The sequence below is a fragment of the Corvus moneduloides genome, chromosome Z, assembly GCF_009650955.1.
Source record: "Corvus moneduloides isolate bCorMon1 chromosome Z, bCorMon1.pri, whole genome shotgun sequence".
Classification (NCBI taxonomy): Eukaryota; Metazoa; Chordata; class Aves; order Passeriformes; family Corvidae; genus Corvus; species Corvus moneduloides.
Genome location: NC_045511.1, coordinates 32,322,305 through 32,337,628, shown reverse-complemented (window position 1 = coordinate 32,337,628; position 15,324 = coordinate 32,322,305). Strand labels below are relative to the sequence as shown.

General features: G+C 42.6%; 1 long non-coding RNA gene across 1 annotated transcript in view; it reads left to right on the top strand.

Annotated features, from left to right (window-relative positions):
- Positions 1-7,644, top strand: part of LOC116438633 — a 33,582-nt gene extending 25,938 nt beyond the window's left edge. Inside the window, exon 7 of the long non-coding RNA XR_004237856.1 lies at positions 7,537-7,644. This is a non-coding gene — a long non-coding RNA (uncharacterized LOC116438633). The remainder of the gene's footprint in view (positions 1-7,536) is intronic.
- Positions 7,645-15,324: the final 7,680 nt, after the last annotated feature.

Below are 15,324 nucleotides of genomic sequence, written 5' to 3'. Positions count from 1 at the left end.
GGTGCTCAAGCAAAACTTCAGACAACGAACAAGCTTTGGTATCTTTAATGAAGAAGCAACTAATCATGATAGGAGTGTGCTATGCTCCAAAAAGAGATCTGATGAGCAGAAGAAGCCTGAAGTATGGCCAGATCCAATTACAGTGCCTGTTGTGGGAGCAATACAAGAGGTCACAGACATACTGTTTTGGACAAATCCTATGAGCTAACCAACTCAATGAGAAAACTGCTACTGAGAAGCAGGTGGAGGGCTCACTCACCCTTGCTGAAGAAAGGCCCAAGATAGTGGCAATCAGAATTGCAAACCAGAATAATGAAATTGGTCTTGCAGGAGAACAGGCGGCCCAAAGCTTCAGGAGAATCTGGTGCTTCAGCAAGTGACCAAGGCAGCACTAGCCCAGCGCTGGAGCACCATCTGGTGACGAAAAACCAGAAAAGTTTTCTGCAGATCCCATATTGTCTGCTAAGAAAATAGGATGTCTCTGTGACTGCAGTGCTGCTCAGGTGTCTGAGCACTGACCCCTCTGACACAGAACATCCATGTCCTCTGGCTGTCTAGCAGGAGATGTGACAAACAATCACAGAGGAAAGCATCCCAGACTGAGTTTGCTGCAAAATTAGCGTGTGTTTTTAAACAGCAGTCAATGAGAAAATAGTCCAAAGAGGTAAATTAACATAGTAAGATATTCTGCGATTCTAAATATCACTAGTATTTGCCAAGGAAAAAGTGTGCACAAGAAAGAGAATCTGCCCAAATGGTATGTAGGTCCCATAACACGGACTTCTTTGTTAGGTTTTGACATGAGTGAATTGCCCTTTGTGTAATATTTCCTTCCACTTCTCAATGCATTTCCACTTCTAGGCTTGTAAAGCACTGGCAAGAACTTCCTTTAAGGGAAAAACTTAGCTGGAATCATAGGGTATGGAGCTAGGATGTGCTCAAGCCTTTGTTTTTCCATATCACCAAAAGAAAAAAAAAATCTAAAAGGGAAGAATATCATTCAGGTATCAATAGGTAAACCTATTCATTAAGCTGTTCAAAAGGCTTCTGCTCATTCTTTTGCCTTCCATTCAGCTTGTGAACATCACTCCTCAGAAGAGGCCTTTTGAACACAGCATTTCTGTATGCATGAGCTGGTCAGACCAAACTCCATGGCAGGTCAGTATCTGCCGCACTGGAGGTGGTTTGCACCAGTCACAGAGAAGTGTGGTTAGATGGAGGCTGGTAGCTAGAAATTATCCTTCTTTCCTTGACTAAGATCCAGGCCATGTGTTCCAGCTGCCACAGTGAGGCGCAACTTCCCTCTGCCCACAGCTGTCCCACTGTCTTTGGTCTCTCACAAAGAAAATTCCCTGCTGTTCACCTGTCCCTTCTGTATCTAATATCTCTTTCAGACAGGATACCATGTGGGTGCTGTCAGTGGCTAAAAGTTTGAAGGCACAACTCCTTGATCCCCTGCTACCAGAGAAAGAAGCCATGCCTGCAAAGAAAGCGCACATAAGAACTACTGGCTTGTGTCTGTGACCAAGTCTCCAAGCTCCATCCATCCATGGCTGGGAAGTTAGCTGTCCAAATGATCTGCTGGGGTGCAAAAGTAGCTACTTAGAGAGCAGAATGCCTACAACAACCCATAGCTCTCAACACAGATAATGGCATGCAGTGTTGGAGAAAAGAACATGTGCGTTTTTTAGTGAGAAACCTTTTGTCTGGTGTCAAGTTGACTGTTGCATTGCAAGGCAGCTCTTACCCAAGCCTTGAGCCCAGATTGGATTCCTTGGGTGAAAGAGCAAAGCTGTATTCTGCCTAGTGGCAAACAAGGCTGTTCGTTGTGCACGGATATACCAGTGATCTGGCTGGTCTGTACCATAACTACCAACACCAACAATCCAAAACACAGGCAGCTTAAATTTCTCTGATGTTTCCCCTGATGCTCATTCTGTTAATATTCCTTTAGTGCAAAACCTCTTAATTTGGGTTTCTTATTTCAGGTTTTCAGCCAGAAAGGATTTCTGCAAAGCACTAATATCTCTTTCATTAACTAGCGTTGACAGGAGGGTCAGAGCCACATTAGGTGGTCCCACTGAAGCACAGGCAAACAGAGGCTGATGGGTCCAATCCTGTATTTGAGGGATTTTTCTCGTTACAGCCAAAGGTGTCATTTCTTGCCACATGTCGCTGTGGATTTGGCAGTAGAAGGTGGCAGGATGCAGGATGGAGAGTACACCCCACACAGAGAACCAGTGACATGTAGGTCAGCAGGTGCTTGATTTCTAATTTTCTGTATCACGTTGCATGAGCATAAGCTTCAGTGTAAGTGCAGCAGGAGGAGCATGCTCCAAGTCTGCAAGAGCTGATAAGCAGAGCTGTCACCGTTAAAACTACACCCCCACATGTCACATGCAATTCAACACCACACTGGAGGATTTAGGACTCTGATCAGCAGTTTGTTCCAGAGATGGACAACCAAACTGCCTTGCCTTGCAAGTCCTACTGGAAATTTGTCATGTTTATGTCACATTTTGACCCTGTTTAGTCCTTTGCCGGAAGGTAAAGGACTCGGTGTGACCTTCAGAGCCCAAGTGGAGAGATGGGAAGAGAAGCATTGACTGTTTAATTGCATAGAAAGGAGGAAGAGCCTTAAAATTAAGAGCATTCTATATCAGTAGGAGGAAACTGCTTTATACTGTGATGAGCCAGAGCTCTGTAAGCTGTTTCTCTGCAGAAAGGAACAGATTGGACCATGAGTCACTCTGAAAGTAGCATGATCCTTTTATAACTCAGAGCAACAGGTCTTCCACATATGAGTTATGACGTTACTGAAGGTATGTGATACAGAAAGTGCTTCATTTCCCTTCTGCCATTCACCCATTTCCCTGGGAGCCAGGTAGCACAATAAACTAATGCAGCAGATAAACACCACTTGGTTTCTTGGTTTACTTAGAGACTAAATGACGCTCATATTCCAAAACTGACTGGCAAGGTACAGGAAAGGAAACAAACCCAAATTCCTTTCTTACATGACTGTTGATGATTGCCTGCTGTTATGGCTCCCTTTCCCCCAGTCATGGCGTCTGGTGAGCTGGAAAAAAGGTTGCATATGCAGAGCAGGGATTCCAACAAACTCTTTACTGGACACTGAAACTGTGCTGATAAATATCATACCAGATTATTTTACATTAAAAAGCATTAATTCTGGGGAGGTTTTCATCATGCACCAGGCAAAACTGAAGTTCCTATGTCCATTCCTTTACTCACAGATTTGATATGTAATTTTTTTGACACTATGAGTTAACGGATTGAATTAGTGTGAGCAAAAGTTAACTTATCTTACATAAAGACAAATCAAAAGTCTGAGCTGGATTCAAAGGCTCTTCACCAAATAGCAAGAGTCAACTGTATCTGGAAGTGGATGAAACAGAGGAAGAACTCTAACCTGAGAAATCCCTAGGATGGATAGACTTGCCAGACTCCATAGGAAAGCAAGAGTTAGGAATAGCCACCTGGTAGTTTTAAGACCTGTTTCCCTCTGAATTGTTTTTTTTTCTGGTTGAAATGACAGTTAGCTCTAAGGGAACTGGCTATTAAGGGAAGGAGAACTACAGACACTGCCAGTCCTCTGAAAGCACTCCAGCCCAGGGCCTGATCTGAGAGTTGGTGCACTGTATGGCTTCATTGCTGGAGGGACAAGAACCTTGGCCTGGAACAGAGCAAGAAGAGCAAGTAGCCAGTTGGGAAACTAGACACATCTTTTACTTTGCCCTCTTTCAGTTTCCCAGCTCTCCCCAGTCCTTTGACTCAGACTCAGCCAGGGATGCCACACAGGAAGATCCAAAATGCTCATCTGTTGTGGTGGAAGTACTGACTGTCTTTCCAGCTCTGGAAGTCCTTGTGTTTAAGAGCACAGCAGGGAAAACTATTCATCCACTTTGAAAGTAAAATCTTTTGAGAGAAGCTGGAGAACCTAAATATAACCAATGAAAAAAAGAAAAAAAGAATTCTGCTTTTATATTCACTATTTCTGGTCTCAGAACTACAAAGAAGCTGGTCAGATTATGCTCTCCCCCTCTCCAGAATCAAAAGAAACAGATGTTGCAGTGGGCAGGGTTCAGAAATCTGTGGGTCTCCTTTACTTTGGGCAGGAGGCAATTCACATTGAAACAAGCTCTCACTTCTCCCAAAGAATGCATGCATTGTTTTCTAAACTGCCTCGTCATGAGAATGTCATTCGATTATATGTATGTCAAATGGACACTAAAACTTACCTGAAGTTTTGAAAGCCACAGCCAAATCCCCCCATGCCCACAGGCCAAACACATATTTTGTGCAATTTTTTGTCTTTTTTTCCTTTCCAAAGACCAAGAGGAAGCAAGATGAGTTCGATGAGTTTGATTGATTATGTCTCAATCTCAGAAATTCAGACTTAACCCTTTGTTGTAAATATCTGTTTATCAAAAGAGGAAGGGATGATTCCCAACACTTTTCCAAATACATGGAGTGATCATGATGCGTCTGAAGAGGTAAATGCAAGACTTTTAGTGACATCTTCCAGAGACGGGAGAAAGCCTTCATCACAACCCAGTCATCTCCCATGTGCCTTTGATGAACTCCTCAGAACACATGGAATATTCTTTTCTGACAAATACAGATTCATAGCATGACTTACTGTTAAGGTGCATGGTGGAGGCCACAGTATTTGTAGTGGCAAGGTTCAGTGCAATACGTGTCCTTGTGACAGAAGAACAACTTTCCTTCAGTCTCCCATCCTTCCCCATCTGTTCTCTGAAGGTTTAGATCTTTGTGATCAACCAATCTGCCTTCCCAGAAAGGCAGGCTATATGTATTCCCCATTCTTTCTTCCTGAGCTGGTGTGTTTCAGCCTGCCTGAATGGCAGCGCTTAAGATTTGTCATAAAGTTTAGTTTAACACTTCAATGTACATAATTTAATGTTAGATTTTGCTTAGCTTCACTATGGGACCTCCTTTTACCTCTGTCTACTAGATGCAAAAGCCATGCGCTGTTTGATTTCTTTCTACTGGTAGTTTTGCTCTTTCAAGTCCTTTGGAACATACCTAACAGCACAGGGAATTGTCCTTGTTCCAGTGGAAGACGAGTTGCTCCTTACAATTACATTTTTAGGGGTATCAACTAGGTCTTTATCCATTTGGTGGCTAACATGACAGGTTAAATCTAGCTTTGATGGAGAACACCATCCAGCACAATGTCAAAAAACACACCAGATATCTACAGTATGGATGCCCATTATCTTCCATCTCTCAAACTCCCTTTAATTTTTTTAAAGTGCTAAACCACTATTAACCCAAATTAAATTTAAATAAGCCTCTTCAAGGTCTAGCACAAATTTCTAGCAAGACTATGTTGTTTTAAGACTTATTTCTTCAGGTGGTAGTTTTCTGGGGGGGGGAATGGAAAGGAAAATGAAGGTGCAGCATTGCTTGATGCAGAACATACTTTCCCACAAACTGTAATGGGAAAGGGCTTGGCAAGGGGAAAAGGGTTATATTTAGAGCAATACTAGAGAATATTGGCAGCAGAAGCCTTGTCTAGGATATGTTCATCCTCATACTGAACATGTCAAAGGCACTTGAGAAAACGAGCTGCCAGAGCACAACCAGAAAAAGCTGATAGCAAAGCAATCTAAAATCAGTCCTTGCTTTTACCTGGTTCTTCCAGTTTCTCTCCTTTGCTGACAGCTCTGCTGCCTGTGAGAAAGCTGTTCAGCATTCATCCTTAAGCTCTCTCTAGACTTAAAAACTCTCTATGAAAACAGAGTACAAAAGAGAACAACTGCTCATTGAACTGTGGTGGTTTGTCATAAGCATAACAAACATACTACACCACTTGCATGACTTCATGGGAAAAACCATTGCCCAAAGGCATAAAGAGTTTGGAACAGTCCCCTAACAAATATTGCAGGATTTGGTCTTTTGAGACTGGACAGAGATAGAAATACTTGCTTTTAAAAAAAGGCATCTGAGACACAAGCCTGAGATACAGGCCAAGTAGGTTTTACGCACAAGGGCCTCAAGAGGCTACAAAGATGTAGGCGGAAGAAAAAAGTGAGCAGAGTGCAGAGTAACTTCGTCTTAGCACTGCCTGGCAGAGCAGCACGAAAACTTGAAACACTGAAGTACTGGCAGGCAGGAGGGAACCTGCAAGAATTTCCATGCCTCAGCCTAAAATTCATTTAACTTTACCTCCACAGGTTTGAGGCAACTTCTGAGCATTAGCATTTATCTCACCAAAGATAAAATAGGAACATGAGGGAAGTATGCAGCAGTCTTTAGCCTGGAAGGAGAATGCCCCAGAGGAATGTCTGCATTTTGCATGAAGACTGCTATTTGGATGATCTTGTGAGATTACATAAAATGGGGCTTTTGAATTATTTTACTACAAGAGAAGGATGGGTAAGGAGTGTCGTGGGAGTAGAGTCATTAAGCAACAAATGAGAGGGAAAAGCCTTTTCGTTGTCAATGTTAATAGCAACATGCATTTCTTCCTTGCTGGAGATGCCTTTGATCATATACATGACTATTACCGAGCAGCCAATAACTGATGGGAGTGCAATAGTTTTTGTGTCTACCACAAGTGCTGGGAGGAATTCCTGCTGTCTGGTACTACAGTCTTTATGGTGCAGTATTATCATGCTTTATCTGTTTCTGTGCCCTTGGAGATAAAAAACAAACCTGATGTTGATGTTTCTAATTAAAAAAAAAAAAAAAGGAAAAAAGAGCCTTTTTGCCTCTTTCTTGGCTACTACTGTGTATTTTTAGTTGTGGAAGACTTCTCAAACCTACTCACATCCGGAAAACTTATTTTTCACTCTTCACTAAGTCTGATGTCAAGTGGTGTTACTGGGGTATGTGATCAGCTCGGGTTGCAGAATTGTCTGAAACTAAACAACAAAATGCTTTTCCTCAGTTGTTGGATACCAGTGGAATCCAAACCAGTCTGCAGATAAACAGGGCTGTTCGATCAGCTCATTTGACTATCAGTTACAGGATTACGGAGGTTGGAAGTTTAAGTTACCCACAGTCAGCATTGCCCAGTTTACTCATTTGGTTAAGCAAGTGCTGTGGCACAAAGTTGGAGGCAAAGATTTTGTCCTTCCTTCCTCTTTGATTGTTGTCTAATACATATATTAACATAACCTGCTGGGCCAAAGTAGAGTGAACCGTGGCCAGAATTATGTTTAATCTTGTTTTGCTATGGTTTCTTTAGCAAGTAGTGTCATATTTTTGCATTTCCTAAGATCATGAGATGGTTGATTTGCAACCAGAAGAGCTACTATATATGTACATATAACTTGAAATGCCATAATTTAAATTTCAACTAAAGCATATTCTTAAAAAATAAGCATTACTAATGCAGTTTCCTAGATCAGAAGAGTCAAGAAGCCATATATAGGTATGTAATATCTGAATATGCTACAACATAGTGTACTTGCAGCTTTAATACAGTCTTTTCAGACATACATGATGCAAGACGTTATAATCTCTCTTCTGTTTCTGTCATAGCTGCTTGAAGTGCTGAGATGGACGTCCTAGTGTGGAATGATGCATGAAACCTGCTGTTGAGATCTTGGATCACAGTATGGTTTTGAGTAACCTCTCTGAGCAGCCCATCCTAAGGTAAGGGGACAGGGAAATTGCTTGCATTGCTCCCTTGCATTGTGGAGCAGATGAAGTGGCTTGCCATGCTGTGATTCTCCCGAGAACAAGCAGTCTCTAGGTGACCACATCTTTAATCTTGCAGTTGAAAGGCAAGCACTATTACTGAACAATTTTTTTGTCTGGTTACTTTAACAAATTGCATTTTACAAAATTCTTAATTTACAACTGGATAAATGATTTCTCTTACTTTCCTCTCAGTTTTATTCAGGAAATAGCCATAATGGCTGGTAAAGCTCTGTGATGACTGCAGTTCAGTTACTCACCAGATGGAAAGAGCCCTGAGCATTCAAGGCGAATATTTGGCTAAGACTGGCCAGAAATCTGAATTCATGCTTGATTATCTAGATTCAAGCAAACTACTCATGTTTGGCCAGCCTCTTTGGTAGCCCCGAGAAGCCGCAATTGACTATTCTCACCCATTAAGTCAGGTCCCAAACGCTATTAGCAAGTCCATAGCAGCTGTGAAAATTATAAATATGTTGGCGTTAGGAACTGGCAGCTCTGTTTAGCTCTGTCACAGGCAGACTGCCTTTTCAATGCGCCATTAGGGAGCTGGGAAATTGGAGCTAACGGATGGACTTTCTGCCGTTTTCCTCTTTTCTAACATCCAGTGGCCACTGGATGGCACTGAGGTTACTCTCCTGCTCACAAACACATTCTAAGAAGCCTCACCCTTTGATTTTAGGAGTTCTAAAAAATTGTCCGGGACACTGAATTTAGGTTATTTGTTTGGACACGTGTAAGACTGGTTGCCTCAGCTCTTGTAGATTCTTCTCCCCTCACTTACTGCCCCCGCTTTGGGACCGCTTACAGCTAACAATAAATGCTCACTGTAAATCTCCACAGGGGTGTGTATGGAGCCTCAAACTTGTTGGAAGTGCATGCTGTCCTATCACACTGGCGGGTGAAGAAGATAAGGAGCCTTAATTGTTGTATTAATCTGTAAGCTATGTCACTGGTACTGGTTACAGAGTAATTTCAAAGGATCTGCCAAAGCATACAATTGTCTTAGGTACTGGCAGCATCAGACAAAGTTCACTGATTATCCAGCCATCTCAATGCCCATGGCTTCTGAAGATTTCCCATTCTGAAAGCACACAAACTATAGCACAATGTTTTCAGAAACCAAAATACCCAGCATCTTAAGGTATTTTTAGATATCTGACCTTAAAGCTTCTTATCTGTCTCTGAAGATGTACTCCAGTGAGGCATTCAGATTTGTTTGTAGTGAAAATGCCACTAATCACTTTTTATTATGCTGGCTGAAGGCTTGAGCCACAAATACAGAATTAGCAGGTTTTATGTGTGCTTGATGCACTCAGTGCAGCCAGTGTGGTGGTACACGCGAACTGGGCATGGATGTGAATCTCAATAGCTGCAGCAGAAATAATTTTTTTACAGGTTCCATCTCAAGCTCTGTAGTGCTGACCCAGCAGGATTTTGGGTACATTTGTCCTCCTAGCCCCTCTTTAGCTGCTAGGTGCTGATGCTTTGAACAAGCTAATACCCCTTCTTTTATGCTCTAGGTTGTGTTTGATTTTGTAACCTAAGCAGCTTTTCAGGGAGATGGCTCTTCAGACTGCTAATGCCAGTTTGATTTGCTTTTGTGGGGCAAGCCAGAGCTGGCCAGTAGTCCAAGTCCTCTTAGTGCAAGGACACAAGCAAGGAGTGGGCCCTGAGATATGGGCCCAGGAGGAAGCACAAGGGAGAATAGCGAGCGAAACCCCTCTTTCATGCTTATCATACTGGCAGGGTAGTGGTCTGGGTGCAACTGCACAGCACCTGGCCGCAATGCCAGCGTGCCTCTGACAACAGCTAGCCAACAGAGTGGTCTGCAGGGGATGGCCCCTCTTTGCTTAGCTCTGCAGCTCTGCTAAGTGAAAGATGAGGTTGGGGTACTCAGTCTGAAAGGCCAGGAACAGAAATATAAATTTGATTAAGGTAACTGGACGCCAAGTGCTTGATTCTTTTAAACTATTTTCAGAATTCTGGATTAAAAGGACTGTTCTTGCCTGCTCTGTTCCCTCAGACTTTCAGCAGATTAAAGGCAGGTCAGAATCACTTTGTGAGAAACCAGTTTGCAATGCACCGGCTTTCAGAAAGGAATTTCAGACTATATATACACAACTAATATTAGAAAAGTCTGAACACATAGGGCACCATTTTCTGGTGTCTGTTTAGATGTGTCTTTCTACACAGCAGATACACATCTAGGCACCAAACTACATGAAAGCTCACAATGTCTGTTTCACTACCATTTAGTTGCATCCAAAACCAGACATTAGGGAATTCAAGAAATCTTAAGCTGTGTGCTCTTAATTCATGACTTCAGAGATGCTACAAGCTTGTTCTTATTAAAACTAGACACTAATACAGACAGCAAATTTGAGAGAAGTGGCTAATTTTTTTTTTGAAAGAGACTTGGTACTTGTGTGTGAAAACAAAATACTGAGATTTTTAACAGGCACACATGGCCAAAACATCATCAAGCATTGATTTGATTTAGAGAAATAGATGGCAGTGGAACATCGAGTTTTTTAAAATATCCGTTCTTCTGAGAATACCATAACCTAATTTTAAATAAACTCTGCTAGTTGTTTTTGATTTTGCAAGGACCGCATCATTCTGCAATCAGTCTGAACTCTAGCTTGCTGGTATCCAATGCCTTTGAGAGTACTGTGTTCTGTGTGACATTCAAAGTACCTGAACACAGTCTATCCCAGTAGCTACTGAAGCTATGTTTGATGTGGTATATAGCTACACAGCACAAAGCCACGGGATTTGGATGCCCAGAGCAATCTTAACATCATTCTTCTTCTAGCTAGTATGTTTTTCCACTTGATTTTCTCTTCATTTTTTGACCGTGTCCTTTCAGTGGACACTTACAATCGAAACAGGATTTTGTCCAAAGGGCTTGTACTTACATACTTTTGATTCCCGAGAAACTGTTGTGGCTCTTTGTCAAGTTAATGAAAATAAAGATTGTACACTCTTTATGATTTTTGAGCAGCAGGGGGAACAGTTCAGTTCTATGGAGCTGTTGACTCACATGGCTGTCTTTTTACAAAGCCAACTATATACAAAAGGGGAGACTTTTTATGAATCAAGTGTTACTTAGCTATGGTGTGGTCCTCTTCAATTCTTGCTTTGAAAGATCTGTTCCACTGCCAGAAATATGCTCTCTCTATGGAAAAGAATCCTTCCAGTTTCTATCCCCTCAAATTTGAAGAATGTTAAATTGACCATTTCTGGGCTATGCAAATGTATTTTAAAGTTCTCATATCTGCAGAAGTAAACTAAACATGGTCTAAATTTCTCTAAGTAATAAACACGCTGTTTCTAATCAGCAGCAGCTCTAAAAGGTGTGAGTGTGGGTGTGTGTGTTTCTGCGGGTGGTGGTATATTAGCTGTTGTGACCTGCAGTAGATACTGGTTAAGTTCTGTCTGCACAGCATCATGTAAACTGAAGCAACTGATGTCTGCATGGGAAAGGTTAGTGCTTTGTTCTGAGCAGCTGAGCTGACATGTTCTCACATCTCCCAGGTTCTTCTTTGCTTCCATATCTAGTGTTGCATGTGCACTGAGACACCTCATGCTCTGACCTTGCAAACTGATATTTTTAAAAATAGACTTCTGAGGTGTAGATGGAAAAACGCTTAAAGCACTCCTATAAGCAAAATCCAGGATGGAGCCAAACTTTCCCAAACACTTCCGTATTGTGGCAGAACCTGCACAAATAAGCCAGTTCATCCAAATAAGCTGAACTGGGAAGACGCAGACAAGCAGCAGCCCTCTACGCATAGCACTTGGGACACCAGAACAGAAAGGCTGCACTGCAAAGTTGCAGTAAAAGGGGATGGAGTGTACAGGGGCAGTGCCATACTGCTGTGTTTAGGTGAGCGGTACGACCTGGTGGCTGGGCACTGTCACACAAGCAGAGAAGGTGCGGTACAGCTAAGAGAGTCCAGGCTCCTGAGGCGTGTGCAAAAATGTCACAGAACTTAAGTAGCATGAATGATAACCAAATTTAATCTCCATCCTGAAGAAAGGAGCTGATGAACAGAAGAGGCAAAGAACTAAATGCATGTTAGCATCTAACACAAAGATGTCAAGGAGATCCTCATAGAAGCAAGAGGAGTCACCATCATTAACATGACCCCCTTCAATTTTGTAAAAGAAGTGTGGCAGCTGGAGGCAGGTGACTCTTGCTCTCTACTCCACTCTTGTGACACCACCTAGAGTACTATTTACTACTCTGTGGGCCCCAGCATGAAAAGGATGCAGAATTTTTAGAGTAAATCCAGAGTAGGCCACAAAGATGATCAGATGGATGGAGCACCTTTCCTATGAGGAAAGGCTGAGAGTGCTGGGATTGTTCACCTGGAGAAGAGAAGGCCTTGGGGTGATGCTATAGAAGCCTTTCAGTGCCTGAAGGGAGCCTACAAGAAGTATGGAGAGGGAGCATGAAGTGATAGTGATGCCTTTTCCTGGTCTTAAAATCAAGACTCAAACACAGTTAGAAGGGAAAAAGGGATTTTACCTTGGTATTTATTTTAAGGATCCTTAGGTGCACATATCCAGGTCAAATGCACCGAAATGCACACCGCAGTGCCCCCCCACCCCAAAAGATCAGGTACAACATTATAGGTCTTACTAATTAGCATACCTATCAAAAATTCCCCAATGAGGGGCTTGAATGCACCGCCCTCCCCAAGGAACCTTCCCTTGGATGGTTCTATCTTAGTTTACAGAATGTGTTCTGGAGAGGACCTTGGGGTCTGGGGCACACTAGCCCTTACTTACGAAGCTTCTAAAATGTTTAGTCTCCTAGCTGGATAAACAAGTCCAAGAATGCAGGCAAAAAGCACTAAGAATACAGAAGTTGTAAAAAGGTATAACAGGGGTATAAAAGAAAAGGCAAAAAATCATCATGGCATCAATAGGAAAGGGGGAAATGGCTTGAAACTGAAAGAGAGTAGGTTTAAATTAGATATTAGGAGAAATTCTTTACTGTGAGGGTAGTGAAGCACCAGAACAGGTTGCTCAGGGAAGCTGTGGATGCTTCATCCCTGGCAGTGTTTAAGGCCAGGCTAGATGTGGCCCCGAGCAACCTGGCTAGTGGAAGGTGTTCCCTGACCATGGCGGGTGAGTTTAAACTGGATGACCTTTAAGATCTATCTCTCCTTTCCACCTGCGGCTGCTGTGCTAAGGTGTGGCCGTGTGCTTCGCCAGGGACTCTTAGGGCTGTTGCACAAGCCCCACGGCAGCTGCTGCCATGTGTCATGGCTATAAAGCTTTTCAGCTGCTGCCATGTGTCATGGCTCCCAGAACTGTCAGTGACACACAGGCACTTTGTATCTCTTGAGCCCCTGCTGGGCACACCCTCCCAGGACAGGGCCAGGGCAGCTCCTTGAGAGGCACTGTCCCTCCCATGTCCTCTCTCCTGTGTATAGGTGTTGAATTAAGAGTACAGACATTTGGCAGAAGATAAACTCTGGCATCCAGTTGGTCCTGAGAGATCAGAGGGACTGGGTGCATCTAGGCTTCATTTCTGATTGTAAACGGTTAGGCACTGTAAGTCTGATCATGTTCAGTGAGATCCCAGGTGCAGAGATAGCGTGAGTTACACCAGAAATCTGGCCAAAGTGGTGATCCTAGATTCACGAATGGTGCAGGTCATGAATTCAATTCTGTAAGTCTGGTCAAGCTCAGTAAGAACTTTGATGAACACAGATGTGTTCCTGCTCTGCCCAAAGCTGATCTATGACAGAGGCCTCTTCCTGGGAGAGTGAGGGAAAGCAGGCAGCCACACATGGCCTGGCTTTGTCACTTCTGTCCTCTTTAGAGGAACAGCCTATTAAAGATTTTTGGCTTGTGAAGAGCAGATCCTGCAGAGGGAAATTGGTAGCAGATCCTTTGGGTAAATTTGTAAGCGAATGGTTTTTGAGACCAAGGTCATGTTTAGAAGACACCATCAGTATCTCTTACTCTCTAGTGACTATAGATGGGCTGGAAGAATACTGAATATGTTTCCATTAAGTTTCCCCTGATTCAGCTACGGAGTGTTTTGTCAGGATTTCTGTTTCTAGATAATTCTGCAATAGAAAGCAATCAATAGTAGCTCATTTTTCGTTATTCTTCCCCCACATAATGCTTTTGTTTTGCACTTTTGCTCATTTGATCAGGTCCAGAGACAATTGCTGACTGTCACTGTTCCTCTTATCATTGACACTACTGTCAAGAGTTGGACTGAGTTTGCATAACTGTTTCTGTAAACCATGATTTTCAAAGGAGGTGCTACATGGAGTACATCCAAGAGCCAACACTTATTCTTAAAACAAAAGGTATTTTCAAAGCCAAAGCTGTGGTGTAAGACAGCCTAATCTGACCCATTCACAGGACCAAGTTCAACTTCCTTCACCAAAATATTTCTGTTTCTTCTTCTTCATTAGGTTAACCCCAAGTAAAATTCTAAATTGCCTCTAAAACTGTTATTTGGTTGCTTGTAGCTCTACATCCACAGGAGGGGGCACTTGAATAAAATTTTGAGCAGTGCCGAATATCCCTCTTTTCATTCCTTCCTTGGTCTGAAAATTTAGTTCTCTGCTTCAGTAGGAAATAAGGCATTTTACAAGGAAGCCTTTCTTTTCATGCTTAATATCCATGCACAGGCATCTAAAGGGTTGAACTGGACTAAAGAGGAAACTGCTAGTGGTTCAGCAGACTGAAAGATCCAGAGTTCTTAGTCTGGTGCAGAAAAATTGTATTGTAGTTTCATATCATCTTTGTTTAAAAAGGGATTTGTTTCCCATACCTGCCTGGAGTACATGGAGGTATGCTTCCTGAGAGGAGCAATAAACGAAAGAAAACATATTTCCACATGCATTACCAGTAGTCTGCACTTCAGCTATGCTGATGTGTCAGACCTTTCTGAGGGACTAGAGCTTAGCTGAGCATTAGAAAAGTAGATGTGTAGCTCTACTTGACCATGTTTCTTGTTCTTTGCCCTCTCTAATGTCTTTCTGGCCTTTCATGATTGACAAGGTGTAGCACTTGGGAAGAACTGATTTCTAGGTCCTGTGGACTTAAAGATTTTGAAAGCTGAAACTATGAAAGAAGCGGGCATGAGTTTAAGTGCCAGCAGGAGTGAGACTTGTTTCTACCAGAAGAGTCAATAACAGGTTTTTATATGTATTTCCCCTCCTCCTTCCACTCTTGCTTTTGTTCAGTTTAAATCTACTCTGGATAAGGACACTGTGCTGCTCAGGACTGGAGACAGAGCTGTCTTCACTGGAGCATCAGGCTCATACACAGAACTGCAGTGAAGATGTCTCAGCAGAGATCCACTACTACCACAGCAGGATTCCTGCTCATAGATTCAAAGCTTCTCCTGAGCCAGAACAGATTCCTTTAATCTGGGAGAGGACAATGAAGAGGTGACCACAGATTTCAGTACTCAGATTGTACCACTGAGGAGAGGGAAAATTAGAGAGGTCTGATATAACTAGCAAAACTCCTTGTTTTTCCCTTTCCTATTTTCCAGAGTTGGCAGATGTGACTCTCACTGTCTTCAGGGGCCATACAACAGTCAGAAACCATAGTTTGAAGACAACTCCTATAACAAGAGTTCTT